The sequence below is a fragment of the Tachyglossus aculeatus genome (genome assembly GCF_015852505.1).
Source record: "Tachyglossus aculeatus isolate mTacAcu1 chromosome 12 unlocalized genomic scaffold, mTacAcu1.pri SUPER_6_unloc_3, whole genome shotgun sequence".
NCBI classification, from domain to species: Eukaryota; Metazoa; Chordata; class Mammalia; order Monotremata; family Tachyglossidae; genus Tachyglossus; species Tachyglossus aculeatus.
The window spans coordinates 1307248-1321136 of NW_024044830.1; the positions used below are offsets into that span (position 1 = coordinate 1307248).

General features: G+C 52.0%; 1 pseudogene; it reads left to right on the forward strand.

The window, feature by feature from the left end:
- The first annotated feature begins 4868 nt into the window (after positions 1 to 4868).
- Positions 4869 to 13514, forward strand: LOC119921554 (annotated as a pseudogene).
- The last annotated feature ends 375 nt before the right edge of the window (positions 13515 to 13889 follow it).

Sequence of the window (13889 nt, forward strand, 5' to 3'; positions counted from 1 at the left end):
ATAGGGCTTTGAAGGAAGGAAGAGAGCTAGTTTGGCAGATTTGTGGAGGGAGGGCATCGCAGGCCAGAGGTAGGATGTGGGCCAGGGGTCGACGGCGGGACAAGCGAGAACGTGGCACAGTGAAGAGGTTGGGGCAGAGGAGCAGACTGTGCGGGCTGGGCTGTAGAAAGAGAGAAGGGAGGTGAGGTAGGAAGGGGCGAGGTGCTAGAGAGCTTTGAAGCCGAGAGTGAGGAGTTTTTGCTTGATTCAAAGGCTGATAGGCAACCACTGGAGATTTTTGAGGAGGGGAGTGGCATGCCCAGAGCGTTTCTGTACAAAGATAATCCGGGCAGCGAGTGAAGTATAGACTGACGCAGAGTGAGACAAGAGGATGGGAGATAAGAAAGGAGGCTGATGTAGTAGTCCATTCGGGATAAAATTAGAGATTGAACCAACGAGGCAGCGGTTTGGATGGAGAGGAATGCGGAGATCTTTGCGATGTTGTGGAGGTGAGACCGCAGATTTTGGTGACAGATTAGATGTGTGGGGTGAATGAGAGAGTGGAGTAAAAGACGACACCAAGGTTACGGGCTTTCTGAGACGAGAAGGATGGTAGTGCCATCTACAATGAAGGGAAAGTCAGGGAGAGGACAGGATTTTGGGAGCGAAGATAAGGAGCTCGGTCTTGGACGTGCTGAGTTTCAGATGGCGGTCAGACATCCAGATGGAGATGTTCTGAAGGCAGGAGGAGATACGAGCCTGGAGGGAGGGAGAGGGAACGGGGTGGAGATGTAGATTCAGGTGTCATCAGAGTAGAGATGATAGTTGAAGCCGTGGGAACGAATGAGTTCACCAAGGGAGTGAGTGTAGATGGAGAACAGAAGGGGACTAAGAACTGACCCTTGAGGAACCCCTAGAGTAAGGGATGGGAGGGGGAAGAGAAGCCGTCGAAGGATGCTGAGAATGAACGGTCAGAGAGATAAGAGGAGAACCAGGAGAGGACAGAGTCTGTGAGGCTATGGTTGGATAACGTGTTGAGGAGAAGGGGATGGTCCACAGGGTCGAAGTCAGCTGAGAGGTAGAAGAGGATTAGGATAGAGTAGGAGTCATTGGATTTGGCAAGAAGGAGGTCATTGGTGACCTTTGAGAGGGCAGTTTCGGTGGAGTGTAGGGGACGGAAGCCAGATTGGAGGGGTTCTAGGAGAGAGTTGGAGTTGAGGAATTCGAGGCAGCGAGTGTAGACAACTCGTTCTAGGAGTTTGGGAAGAAAAGGTAGAAAGGAGATAGGGCGATAACTAGAAGGAGCAGTGGGATTAAGAAAGGGTTTTTTTAGAATGGGAGAGACGTGGGCATGTTTGAAGGCAGAGGGGAAGGAACCAGTGGAGAGTGAGTGGTTGAAGATGGAAGTTAAGGTGAGGAGGAGGGAAGGGGTGAGAGTTTTTATACGATGAGAGGGAATGGGCTCCGAAGCACAGGTGGATTGGGTGGCACTTGAGAGGAGGGAGGAGATCGCATCTGAAGATATTGCTGGGATGGATGGGAAAGTAGCAGAGAGGGTTGAGAGCGGAGGGGATGGAGAAAGGGGAGGGGTAACTTTTGGGACCTCAGAGCTGATAGTTTTAATTTTACTAATGAAGTAGGTGTAAACTTTTGCATGTAAACTCTTAATAAAGACTATAATGATAATGTTGATAATTATGGTCATGCTAATTAATTATTCTTATAATAAGGAGCCCATGAATTTATAATTCCTGGGTTAGATCCAGCTACCCCCTGAAGAGTCTTACAGCAGTATATTTAGAGGGATCTTGTAATTGCTTTTTAGGATATCTTCATTATTATGGTATCTGGTAAGCGCTTTCTTTGTGCCAGGCACTGTACTAAGCATTCGGGTGTATACAAGCAAATCGCGTTGGCCACAGTCCCCTGTCCCACGTGGGGATCACAGTCTTGATCCTCATTTTACAGATGAGGTAACTGAGAGCCAGAGAAATGAAGGTACTTGCCCAAGGTCACACAGCAGACTAGTGGCAGAGCCGGGATTAGAATCCAGATGGATGGACCACAATGATTCCCTGCATTGCTTTGATTTTTCCTAAAGTATTGGGACTAGGAGGGATAGCCTGTAGAATCCCGATCTAATATCCAAGACATTTCAGCCGCCCAACTGTACCAGGTCTGGGTGATTTTATCCCGTGTGATGACCAACTATTCAATTATGTGGTCTTCTAGACTGCTAGTTTGCTATGGGCAGGGAACGTGCTGGCTGATTTTGTTGTATCGTACTCTCCCAAGATGTTAGTAGAATGTTCTGCGCATAGTAAGTGCTCAATAAATACTTTTGATGGAAGAAGATGATGATAATGATAAAAATAATTTAGGAGTCAGTCAATCGTATTTATTTAGTGCTTACTATGTGCAGAGCACTGTACTAAGCACTTGGGAGAATATAGTATAACAATGTAACAGAGACATTCTCTGCCCACAGTGAGTTTACAGTCTGGAGTGGGAGACAGGTAGTATTCGTTAGTATGAATAAATAAATTATGGATATGGACATAAGTGATGTGGACCTGGGAGGGGATGAATACAGTGAGCAAGTCAGGGCGAAGCAGAAAGGGAGTGGAAGAGAAGGAAAAGAGGACTTAGGGAAAGCCTCTTGGAGGAGATAACCTTCAGTAAAGCTTTGAAGAGGTGGAGAATAAGGTACACTCTTAGGGTGGGTATGACCGCTGGAAGAAGGGAAGTAAAGGATCCTTGGGCAGGATCCAACTGCTCAGATCCATCTCCTCTCATCTAAACATCTATCCATTCATCCATTCATTCATACATCCAGTAGTCTATCACTGCAGTTGATTGAGCACATCTTGGAGACTTCGTGATCTACCCCACCCAGAAGACCAAGGAGAGATGGAGATCAGGGCCCCTCAGCCCCACGCTGCTCCAGTGAGAGTGACTTTGGTGGACGGGGGTGGAGGGACAGGGAGAGACAAGAAGGCAGATGGAAGAGTCGGAGCCAGTCCTGGGTGATGCTCACACTCAGGACCTATGTTGGGGTTCAGACCAGGGCCGTGTTCCCCGACCTTGCCAAGGGCTTGCAGGAGGGGGCATTGTCCAGTCAAATGACCCCAACCATCAGAAGCCCCTCGACCCTAATTGGCTTGTATCTACCCCAGTGCTTAGTACAGTGCCTGGCACATCGTAAGGGCTTAACAAATATTATTATTATTATTATTATTATTATTATTATTATTATTATTATCATTATTATCATCCACTGCCCAACCATGACTACCAGGAAGCCGCCTGCCTTGATATGGCACTTTGGCACAGCTTTGACAGTTCGGATGATCTTACAGTCTACCCAGGCGCTCTGACAGTGCTCTGCACACAGTAAATGCTCAAGAAAACGAAAGAGTGAATGAATGACTCAAGCCCATGTTGTTACCACTAGATCACACTACTGCACTTCACAAGTGACAGCACTGATAACTCGTTCACTCTCAGAAAGGAAAAGTAGTAAGTCGGATAGATAAACTTTATTTAGAAGAAGGCATCGATTCTAACGAATACAACACAAGGAGGGAATTTTTCCACATCACGTGAGACTGATATTTTGTAGTGCTTCAGTGGTCAGGGAAGGAAAAAATACTTTTGTTTATTATGAAGGTTAAGTGACTTACCCAAGAGAAGCACCGTGGACAAGTAGATAGAGCTCAGGCTAGGCAGTCAGAAAGACCTGGGTGATAATCCCGGATCTGTCACTTGTCTACTGTGGGACCTTGGGTAAGTCACTTCACTTCTCTGGGGTTTCAGGTCCTTATTTTGTAAAATGGGAATGAAGATTAATCCACTTGTGGGATGTAAACTGGATCCAACCTGTTAGCTTGTATCGACCCCAGAACAATGCACTCTAAGGCAGGATTGTTCATCACACACTGATCTTATCAGACATCACTCCGGACTCTGAGAAAGCCTCCTTCCAGCCAGAAAAGACAACTGTTCATATGCACACTTCTGTTGGGTGTCTTAGTGAGGTTAGCGATGGCAATACCAACACCAACACACGGAGAGTTTTTTTTCCAGGGAAAAGGGTAGGAAAATCTGCTCTTTAGGACTCTCCCGATGGCGGCTTTCATGTCCCGGTTCAATAGGCTGTAGATGAAGGGGTTCAGAGCCGGGGTTACCATTGCATAGAACACGGACACCAGCAGGTCCAGCGTCGAGGAGGAGTCTAAGGGTGGGTTAAGATGTGCGGTGATGGCTGTCGAAATGGCGATTACAACAGCGAGGAGAGGCAAGCAGGTGGAGAAGGCTTTGGCCTGGCCCTCGGCGGCCGGCATCCTCAGCAAAGCCCAGAAGATGCTCACATACGACACGACGATGAGAATGAATCAGACGAAGGCTAAGGCTACCCCGGCGGTGATGTTCACCTGAACGACGACATGGTCCTCAGAGCAGGTGATCTTCAGCAGGTAGGAGACGTCACAGAAAAACTACTGGACGATGTTGGACCTACAGAAGGACAGAGAGAAGTTCGGAGATGAAAACAAGTCTCCAATCAGGACCCCACTGAGCCACGACATGGCGGCCATCTTCCCACAGGCCACTCTGTTAATGACGACGTCGTAGCGTACGTGGAGGCACATGGCGGCATAGGAGCCGTCGGACATAGCCTTGAGGAAAAAATACCCCGAAGTAGCAAACAAGACCAACAGTAAGAGCTAAGCCACAAAGTCCAGGTAGGAGATGGAGCTGTTACTAGTCAAGGAGATGGTGACGGATTCGGGACAGTGACGGAGACGAGGCAGAGGTCGAGGACAGATAGGTGCCCGAGGAAGACGTACATGGGGATGTGGAGGTGCCGGTCGAGGGTGGTGACGGCGACGATGAGACGATTTCCCATCAGGGCAGCCAGGTACTACAGGAGGAACAGCGCGGCGTGGACCAGCTGCAGCTCCCGGACCTCCGAGACACCTAGCCGGAAGAATTCCCTCACCGTGGAGATATTTGGAATTTTTGGGAGGCAGCATTGATTTTCTGCAATGGATTAGGGAAGAGCCAAAGTTAGAGTCCATTGATGGGATGAGTGAAACGATTGACAGGACACTTTCTGGTGATTCTCTATGGAGTGAAGACATTTATTGAATTCAAAATGATCTCTGAGTTCACCGTGGAGTCATTGAACATTTCTGGGAAATGATGTCGACTCCCTGCACAGAAAGAGGGAGGGAAGACTTCAATTTAGAGAAATTGATGTTGTTGGAGAAGGAATAGGACTAAGCCAATCAATTATATTTACTGAGGAACTACAGAGGACACGTAATCACTCCCCCCAAGGAGCTTCTAATCTAATTGAAGCACCAAGCTTCGAACGGTGTACAAGCAGGGTGCTATTGTGAAGAACACAAGCCTGGGAGTCAGAGTACCTGGGTTCTAATCCCATATCTACCACTTGTCGGATGCATAGCCATGGGACAGTGACAATTTCTTGAAGCCTCACTTTTCTCAATGGTAAAATGAGGATTAGATTCCTGTTTTCCCTCCTACGTAGTCTGTGAATCCCTTGTGAATCTACAAGATTATCCCTAATCTCCCCCAGATTTACTTGGAACACTGTAAGCACGTAACAAATATCAAGAGCATTATTTTTGGTTAAGGAGACTGAAACTAAAAGGAATAGGGGATATGAGATGTCGGAGAGCATAAAGATATGCACATGACTGTTGTGATTTTTTTTGGTGGTTTTCGAGTGAAACGAGAAGTTCCTTTATACATAAATTCATCCATTTAGTGCAGAGGGAATGAGCCTGGTAGACAGAAGGACCTGGATTCTAATCCTGTCTCCGCCCCTTGTCCCCTGTATTACCCAGGGCCAGTAACTTACCTTCTCTGTGCCTCAGTTACCTCATCTGTAAATTGGGGATTATGACTGAAAGCACAATGTGGGGCATGGACTGTGTCCAACCTGATTAGCTCATATCCATCCCAGGGCTTAGTATAATACCTGGCATATAATAAGCACATAACGGTACCATAAAACAAACATCAAAAAACCACCCACATATAAATCAAACATTCCATTTGCTCACATTTCTGCATTCACATTTGTACACACACAAACACAAGCATACCTTATAATTCATCTAATCCTTTCCTAATGCATCACTCAGCCCACGTCATCTCCTCTCTCAACCTTCTCTCACGACAAGTTGTGTCTTTTCACAAGCAACAAATACTCACAATCGGCTTGAAGGATCTCCACCCTACGGCTGCACTTCACCTTCTTTCAATCGTTCAACTCGTCTTCTCAGCTCTCAAAGCAACTTTCTAGTTGTTATTCACGATCGACTCTCCCTTTTCCATCTTAGTCTTGGACTCCCTCCCGTATCCACTCAAAATCAGAGAGGGCACAGGTCTTCTCAAATTCTGAGCACTGCTAAAATCCCACTTCCTCCAACCACATTTCCCGATTCATTTCCACTTCACCTAACTCAAACGCGAATCAACTCATTTCTATCCTCGTTTGGTGCAAAAATCATGGGCCCAGGAGTTCTCTTCCTGACTGTGAGCTCCTTGAGAGCAGCATACACATCTACCAGCTTTGTTCTATTGTACTCTCCCAAGCACAGCTTAGTGGGAGTCAGAGAACTTTGGTTTTAATCCTGACTCTGTCTCTTTGCTGCTGTGGGACCTTTGGCAAGTCGCTTCACTTCTCTGGGCCTCAGTTTCCTAATCTGTAAAATGGCATGCAATAATGGCATATTCATCTTTTCATTCTTGTTTTCCTTCTAGAAGGGGCAAGGAATGTGTCTCTTATGGCGTTGTAAAGTGGATAGAGCACGGACCTGGGAGTCAGGAGTAAGAAGGACCTTGGTTCTAATTCTGGCTCCGCCCCATGCCTACTGTGTGATCGTGGGACAGTCATTTAGCTTCTCTGATCCTCGGTTACGTCATCAACCCTGAAATCCCTCTCTCTGATCTAACCTTCTAACCTGCCTCCTCACTCACACTCCTCCCCGCTGTACATATATATTACTACCCCACAGAGACCTCCGCTCTCTCGACCCCATCCATCTTTCTCAGGGTATCACACCCCACCTCGCCTCCCTATCCTCTCTACCCAATCTTGATGACCAGAGTACTGCTCTTAACTCCATTCTGTACTCAACTCAATTCGCTCGCTCCCCTTTGCTTTCGCTGATCTCGTACCACTAACCCACAGCCTTGGATAACTGGCCACCCTCAGCCTTCTTCGCTCTTATGTTCGAGCTGCTGAATGCTGCTGGCGAAAATCTAAACACTAAGCCAAACTTGTTCACTTTAAGTTTACCCGTTCCTGCCTTAACTCTGCCTGCTCCTCTGCTAGATAAAACTATTTTTCCACCCTTATTGACACACATGCCCATCATCCCCGTCAGCTGTTCCGTACATTTAACTCCCTTCTCAGGCCTTCTGTTCCTCCCCTTCCTCTATTCCTCACCCCCAACGATCTGGCCTCTTTCTTCATTCGTAAAATTAACACCATCAGGTCTGAGCTCCCCAAAGTCATCCCTCCCCATTCTCCATCCCCCCTGCTCTCAACGCTTTCCGCTACTCTCCCATCCTTCCCAGCACTATCCTCAGATGAGATCTCCTCCCTCTTCTCAAGTGCTACTCCATCCACCTGTGCTTCAGACCCCATTCCCTCTCATCTTATGAAATCTCTCGCCCCTTCCCTCCTCCCCTCTTTAACTCCCATCTTCAACCGCTCACACTCCACTGGTTCCTTCCCCTCTGATATCAAACATGAACACGTCTCCCCAATCCGAAAAAAAACCCTCTCGACCCCACTGACCCTTGTAGCTATTGGCCTATCTCCTTCCTACCCTTCCTTTCCAAGCTCCTAGAACGAGTAGTCTACACTCGCTGCCTCGAAACCCTCAACTCTAACTGTCTCATAGACCCCCTCCAATCTAGCTCCATCCTCTATACGCTAATGAAACCGCCCTCTCAAAGGTCACCAATGACCTCCTTCTTGCCAAATCCAATGGCTTCTAGTCTATTCTAATTCTTCTCGACCTCTGAGCTGCCTTTGACACAGTGGACCACCCCCTTTTCCTCAACACTCTATCCAACCTTGGCTTCACAGACTCCGTCCTCTCCTGGTTCTACTCTTATCTCTCCGGCCATTCATTCTCAGTCTCCTTTGTGGGCTCCTCCTCCCCTTACTGTAGGGCTTCCTCAAAGGTCATTTCTTGGTCCCCTTCTGTTATCTATCTACACTCACTCCCTTGGTGAACTCATTCGCTCCCAAGGCTTCAACTATCATCTCTACGCTGATGACACCCAAATCTACATCTCTGCCCCTGCTCTCTCTCCCTCCCTCCAGGCTCGTATCTCCTCCTGCCTTCAGAACATCTCCATCTGGATATCTGTCCGCCATCTAAAACTCCATATGTCCAAGGCTGAACTCCTTATCTTCCATACCAAATCCTGCCCTCTCCCTGACTTTCCCGTCACTGTAGATGGCACTACCATTCTTCCCATCTCACAAGCCCGCAACCTTGGTGTCATACCACGACTCTGCTCTCTCGTTCAACCCTCACATCCAATCCGTCACCAAAACCTGCCGGTGTCACCTCCACAACATCGCCAAGATCCGCCCTTTCCCCTCCATGCAAACCGCTACCTTGCTGGTTCAATCTCTCATCCTATCCCGACTGGATTACTGCATCAGCCTCCTCTTTAATCTCCCGTCCTCCTGTCTCTCCCCACTTCAGTCTATACTTCACTCTGCTGCCCGGATTATCTTTGTACAGAAACGCTCTGGGCATCTTACTCCCCTCTTCAAAAATTTTCAGTGGCTGCCTGTTAACCTACGAATCAAGCAAAAACTCCTCACTCTCGGCTTCAAGGCTGTCCATCACCTCGCCCCCTCCTACCTCACCTCCCTTCTCTCCTTCTACAGCCCAGCCCGCACCCTCTGCTCCTCTGCCGCCAAACTCCTCACTGTGCCTCGTTCTCGCATGTCCCGCCGTCGACCCCCAGCCCACGTCCTTTCCCTGGCCTGGAATGCCCTCCCTCCACACATCCGCCAAGCTAGCTCTCTTCCTCCCTTCAAAGCCCTACCGAGAGCTCACCTCCTTCAGGAAACCTTCCCAGACTGAACCTCCTTTTTCCTCTCCTCCCCATCCTCCCCTCCCTACCTCTTTCCCCTCCCTAAATAACTTGTACATATTTATTACTCTATTTATTTTACTTTTGCATATTTACTATTCTAATTTTTTGTCCATGATGTGCATATAGCTTTACTTCTATTTGTTCTGATGATTTTTACACCTGTCTACATGTTTTGTTTTGTTATTCATCTCCCCTTCTAGACTGTGAGCCCATTGTTTGGTAGGGGCCGTCTCTATATGTTGCCGACTTGTACTTCCCAAGCGCTTAGTACAGTGCTCTGCACACAGTAAGCGTTCAATATGATTGAATGAATGAATGAATGAATCTGTAAAATGGGGGTTAAGACTGTGAACCCCATGTGGAACAAGGACTGTATCCAACCTGCTCAATATGTATCTACCCCAGCACTTAGGACAGTGCTTGGGACAGAGTAAGAGCTTAACAAGTACTACTATTATTATTATCACTCTCCAAATGCTTAGTACTACTGCCGGGGGCCTATCTGGGAACCCTTGTGGGTGGGTGTCGAGGGGGTACGAGGAGAGCAGTATCCACCCATTCTTGCCCAGAGCCTGAGCAGGGCCTGTGGGTGATACTGGCCCGAAGGACCCAGAGGAGCCGGGTGATACTGGGTGGGGACGTTTAGGGGCTCGCAGTTCGTTGTCCTGCATTTTACAGAGGACGAAACCGAGGCCCAGAGGGCCTAAATGACTTGCTCACCGCCATCCCGTAGACCAGTGGTGGACCAGGGGCTCAGGCCCAGGTCTCTTGGTAATCAGTCCCACCCCGTTTCCAACGGACCACTCCACTCCCCAGTGAGTCAGGACGGTGGCTGCCCTGAGGCTTCCCTGTACATACAGCTGCTTCCTTGGGTGGGTGGCGGGGGGTTCTTCAGAGAGGTGGAGGTGGAGGTCAGGGGGACGGTCTTCTGCCTGCCTCCAATGGACTCTCCCCTTTGCCAAGGCCCTGCCCGATAGGCAGGCTCACAGAACATCCTGTGAGACGGGGGTGTCCGTGCAGTCTCGGTCACTGGGCCTCAACGGCCCCCTAGCTTCCCCTCTTCACTTCCTTTACCGCCGGGTAGAGCTCCTGCCGGACCTGGCACTGGTGAATGGGGGCAACGAGAACGGGAAAGAGGAGGAGCCGCGGGAAAATGGGCATGTCTAGGAGGAGGAGGGGGACGGGCAGCCGAACGACGAGAAGGAGTTCATCAACATCCATGGCACAGGCTTCCCCGTCAAGATCTTCGTGCCGGGGATCAAGCCCTTTTCTCTACAGGTATGGAAGGGTGACGGGAGGAGAAGGGCGGCTGGCCTGTGGGTGAGAGGAGAGCCAAAATGGAGTTAGGGGCGGCAGCCTCAGGCAGAGAGGACGTCCCTGGGCTGAGTCCCAGCCATCGCACCACTGTTGAGGAGAGCCCTTTGGTTGAGTCAACCCAGCCTCCCTGGGCCTGTGGAGTGACCTACGGTGGGAAGGACCGGGCTTAGCCCCCGAGGGTGATGGCGACCCCGGGGCAAGGTCTATCTAGATGCCCTGCGCCATGCCAACCCAGTCCCTTCCGTCAAAGACAAGGGCAAATTGCTCCTGCTCCTCCTCTTTCATTCCCAGAGGAGGAGAGACCTTGGAGTCAGAGGCTTTGGGGCCGAATGGGAGCGGGCAGAGGGGGCACCCAGGCCGGACACTGATTGTTGGCCCTATTGGCTGCAGGTCTCTCCGCAGCAGATGGAGCAGGAGATCCACCCTGTGCTCATGGACCGCGAAGACACCTGCCACTGCACCTGTTTCTCCGTGCAGCAGGACGGTAACATCCTAGACAACTTCGCTGAGCTCAAGACCATCGAGGGGCTGCAGGAGGGGGCATCGCTCCGAGTGGTGGAAGGCAAGCCCTCCCCCTCATCCCACCCTGTCCGGGGCCGGGTCAGAGGGTGGGCGGCCTGGCTCCCCAACGCGGGGGTGGGAAAAGGGCATGGGACGCCGGTCATCCTGGACCCTCGCGGGTCTGCATCTCTGGCCCGTGGGGGGAGATTCTGGAATTGCTTCCCCTTCGCCTTGTCCCCAGCCTCCCCCCGCCCCGACCATCATCCCCCTTCCGGCTCTCCCCCTCCCCGAGAGCCATACACGGTCCTCGAGGCCCTGATTCACGTGCGCCATATCCGGAGCCTGCTGAAGAGCCTGAATCCGTCTGACGCCTTCAACGGCTTGAACTGCAACTCGCTGTCCTTCCTGAGCGTCTTCACCGAAGGTGAGCCTGGCTGTACGGGCGGTTGGTATGGCCACGGGTCCCGCTGGGAGTAGGAGATGGAGGGCTTCTCCAGCCTGCCCTGGCCCCGTGTGGGCGGCAGCAGGGCGCTAATGGCGATCTCCACCCACACACACAGCGGCAAGCGGAAGAAGAAGGCCGGGGAGCTGGAGCAGATCGACTGTACGACCCCCGAGCACATCCTGCCCGGGAGCAAGGAGCGGCCGCTGTGCGCCCTGCAGCCCTAGAACCGCGACTGGAAGGTGGGGCGGCCGCGGGAACTGGGTTCGGCGTCGGAGGTGGAACGGCACCGACCCCCGGTGGGCGGGGATTTAGGGGACGGGCAACAGCCTCGGCCGGCCTCCCCTGATGCCCATGCCCCCCGCCTTCCCAGCCCCTGCAGTGCTTCAAGGTGCTCACCATGAGCGGCTGGAATGCACTGCCCGGCAACCGCAAGGTGCACGGGGACCTGGTATACCTGTACGTGGTCACGGCCGAGGACCGCCATTTCAGCATCACCGCCTCCACCCGCGGCTTCTACCTAAACCAGTGAGTGGGGGGTCTCCTAGGACGGACTCTGGGCTCATGGCATGGGGGCAGGCGGGGTGGGAGGGGAGGTGAATGCGCCATGTCCCCCTGCAGGCCCAAGGCATACAGCTTCCATCCCAAGCCTTCCAGCCCCCACTTCCTGAACCACTCCTTGGTGGAGCTCCTCAACCAGATCAGCCCAGCCTTCAAAAAAACTTTGTTGCCCTGCCGAAGAAAAGGTACGCGGGGGCCTCCCACATCCCGCGCCTGGGGGCGGGGAGCCAACGGCCATGGCCTCGCAGCAGCCCACGTTTGAAGGGTTTGGCCCCCAAGTGGTCCTGCGCGTCCCAGTGTCCAGGCCCTGGGGAGGGGAAGGGCTTAGCATCGGGTCTCTGTCCCTTCTCTCAGTACCGGGTGGGGAGGCGGTGGGAGCTGGGGCCCCCGACCAGCTGGAGAAAATGAGCCCTAAGAGCTGGGCTGCACTGGGGGTCCTGGGAGGCCCTGGGCTCGATGAAGGGCAGGAGTGGTCAGAAACGTTCTCGTGCCATGGAGCTGATTGATGTGCCCCCTCCCCCCCCAACTCTGACTGCAGGGTACAGCGCCACCTCTTCGAGAAGATCGCCACCCCATTCCAGGTGTACAGCTGGATGGCGCCCCAGGCCCAGTACGCCATGGACTGCGTGCGGGCTGAGGACACCTACACCTCGCGGCTGGGCTACGAGGAGCACATCACTGGACAGGTGCCTGCCTTTCCAACCTCCTCGCCCCCGGCCCCGTGGAGTCAGCACTCAGGCATTCCCAAGGCCCGTCCACTCTCCCTGGCCTGACACTGCGGCTCCAGGTTGAAGGAGGCAGGGTCTGGGCCTAACCTTGTCTGAGGGAGTGGCTGTGGAGGTTTGGGTGGAGCAGTGTCTGCACTCCCCATCTCCCTGGCGTGGAGCCCTGGCAGAGTCTTGGCATCACCCCTCTGAAAACCCAGCGAGGCGAAGGAGGGGTGCAGGCCGCACCCTGCAGAGTGTTGGCCCCCTGACCCTCGCCCACCCACCTCCCCTCCCCCACCCACCAGACGCAGGATTGGAACGAAGAGCTGCAGACTACACGAGAGCTGCCCCGGAATAACCTTCCTGAGTGGCTGCTGAGACAACGAGCCAACTTCAAGGTACGTCGAGGGCTAGGAGATGGTTCTTTGCGGGTGGGGGGTTGGGGGTAGGCAGCTGGCGTCACTTCCCCCCAACACCGCCTCTCGGAACCTGAGCCCACAGACTGACCAGCAGCATCCGCCACGGAGACTCGATCCCTGAGCCGAGCCCCTGCCCCCTCCAGGTATACAGTGACCTCATGGCATCAGACATCGGGGGTCCATGGCGGGATCGACGGGATCGTGATGATCATCAACCCCAGAGAGGAAACCAAGATGCAGATGTTCATCTGGAACAACATATTCAGCCTGGACTTCGATGTGCGCCACCACTACAAGGACTTCGGGGTCCACACAGCCGCCTACGCCGCCCCCAGCCACGACCTGAATGGCATGCGGACCTACAGCGCCTTGGACGTGGAGGGCCTGTACACGCTGGGCACCGCGGTGGTGGACTACCGCGGCTAATTAGTGCTCACAATAAGCGCTCAATAAATATGATTCAAGATGAATTAATTGATAGTAAATTATAGTGTGTCAACCTATTCATTCAATCGTATTTATTGAGCGCTTACGGTGTGCAGAGCACTGTACTAAGCGCTTAGGAAGTACAAGTTGTCAACATATAGAGACGATCCCTACCCTACAGCGGACACCTAGCCCAGTAGGCTGGAAAATTTTTGAGGGCAGAGATTACAACCTTTCTCAATATTTGTCTTCTCCCAACATTTGGGAAAAACTCTTACAGGGAGGAATTGCTGAGAGTGCCAGTTGCGGTCCAAAGCTGGCACACTCTCTCAGCCCTGCATGTCACTTAGCCTCTGTAAGGTATTCTGGGACCCA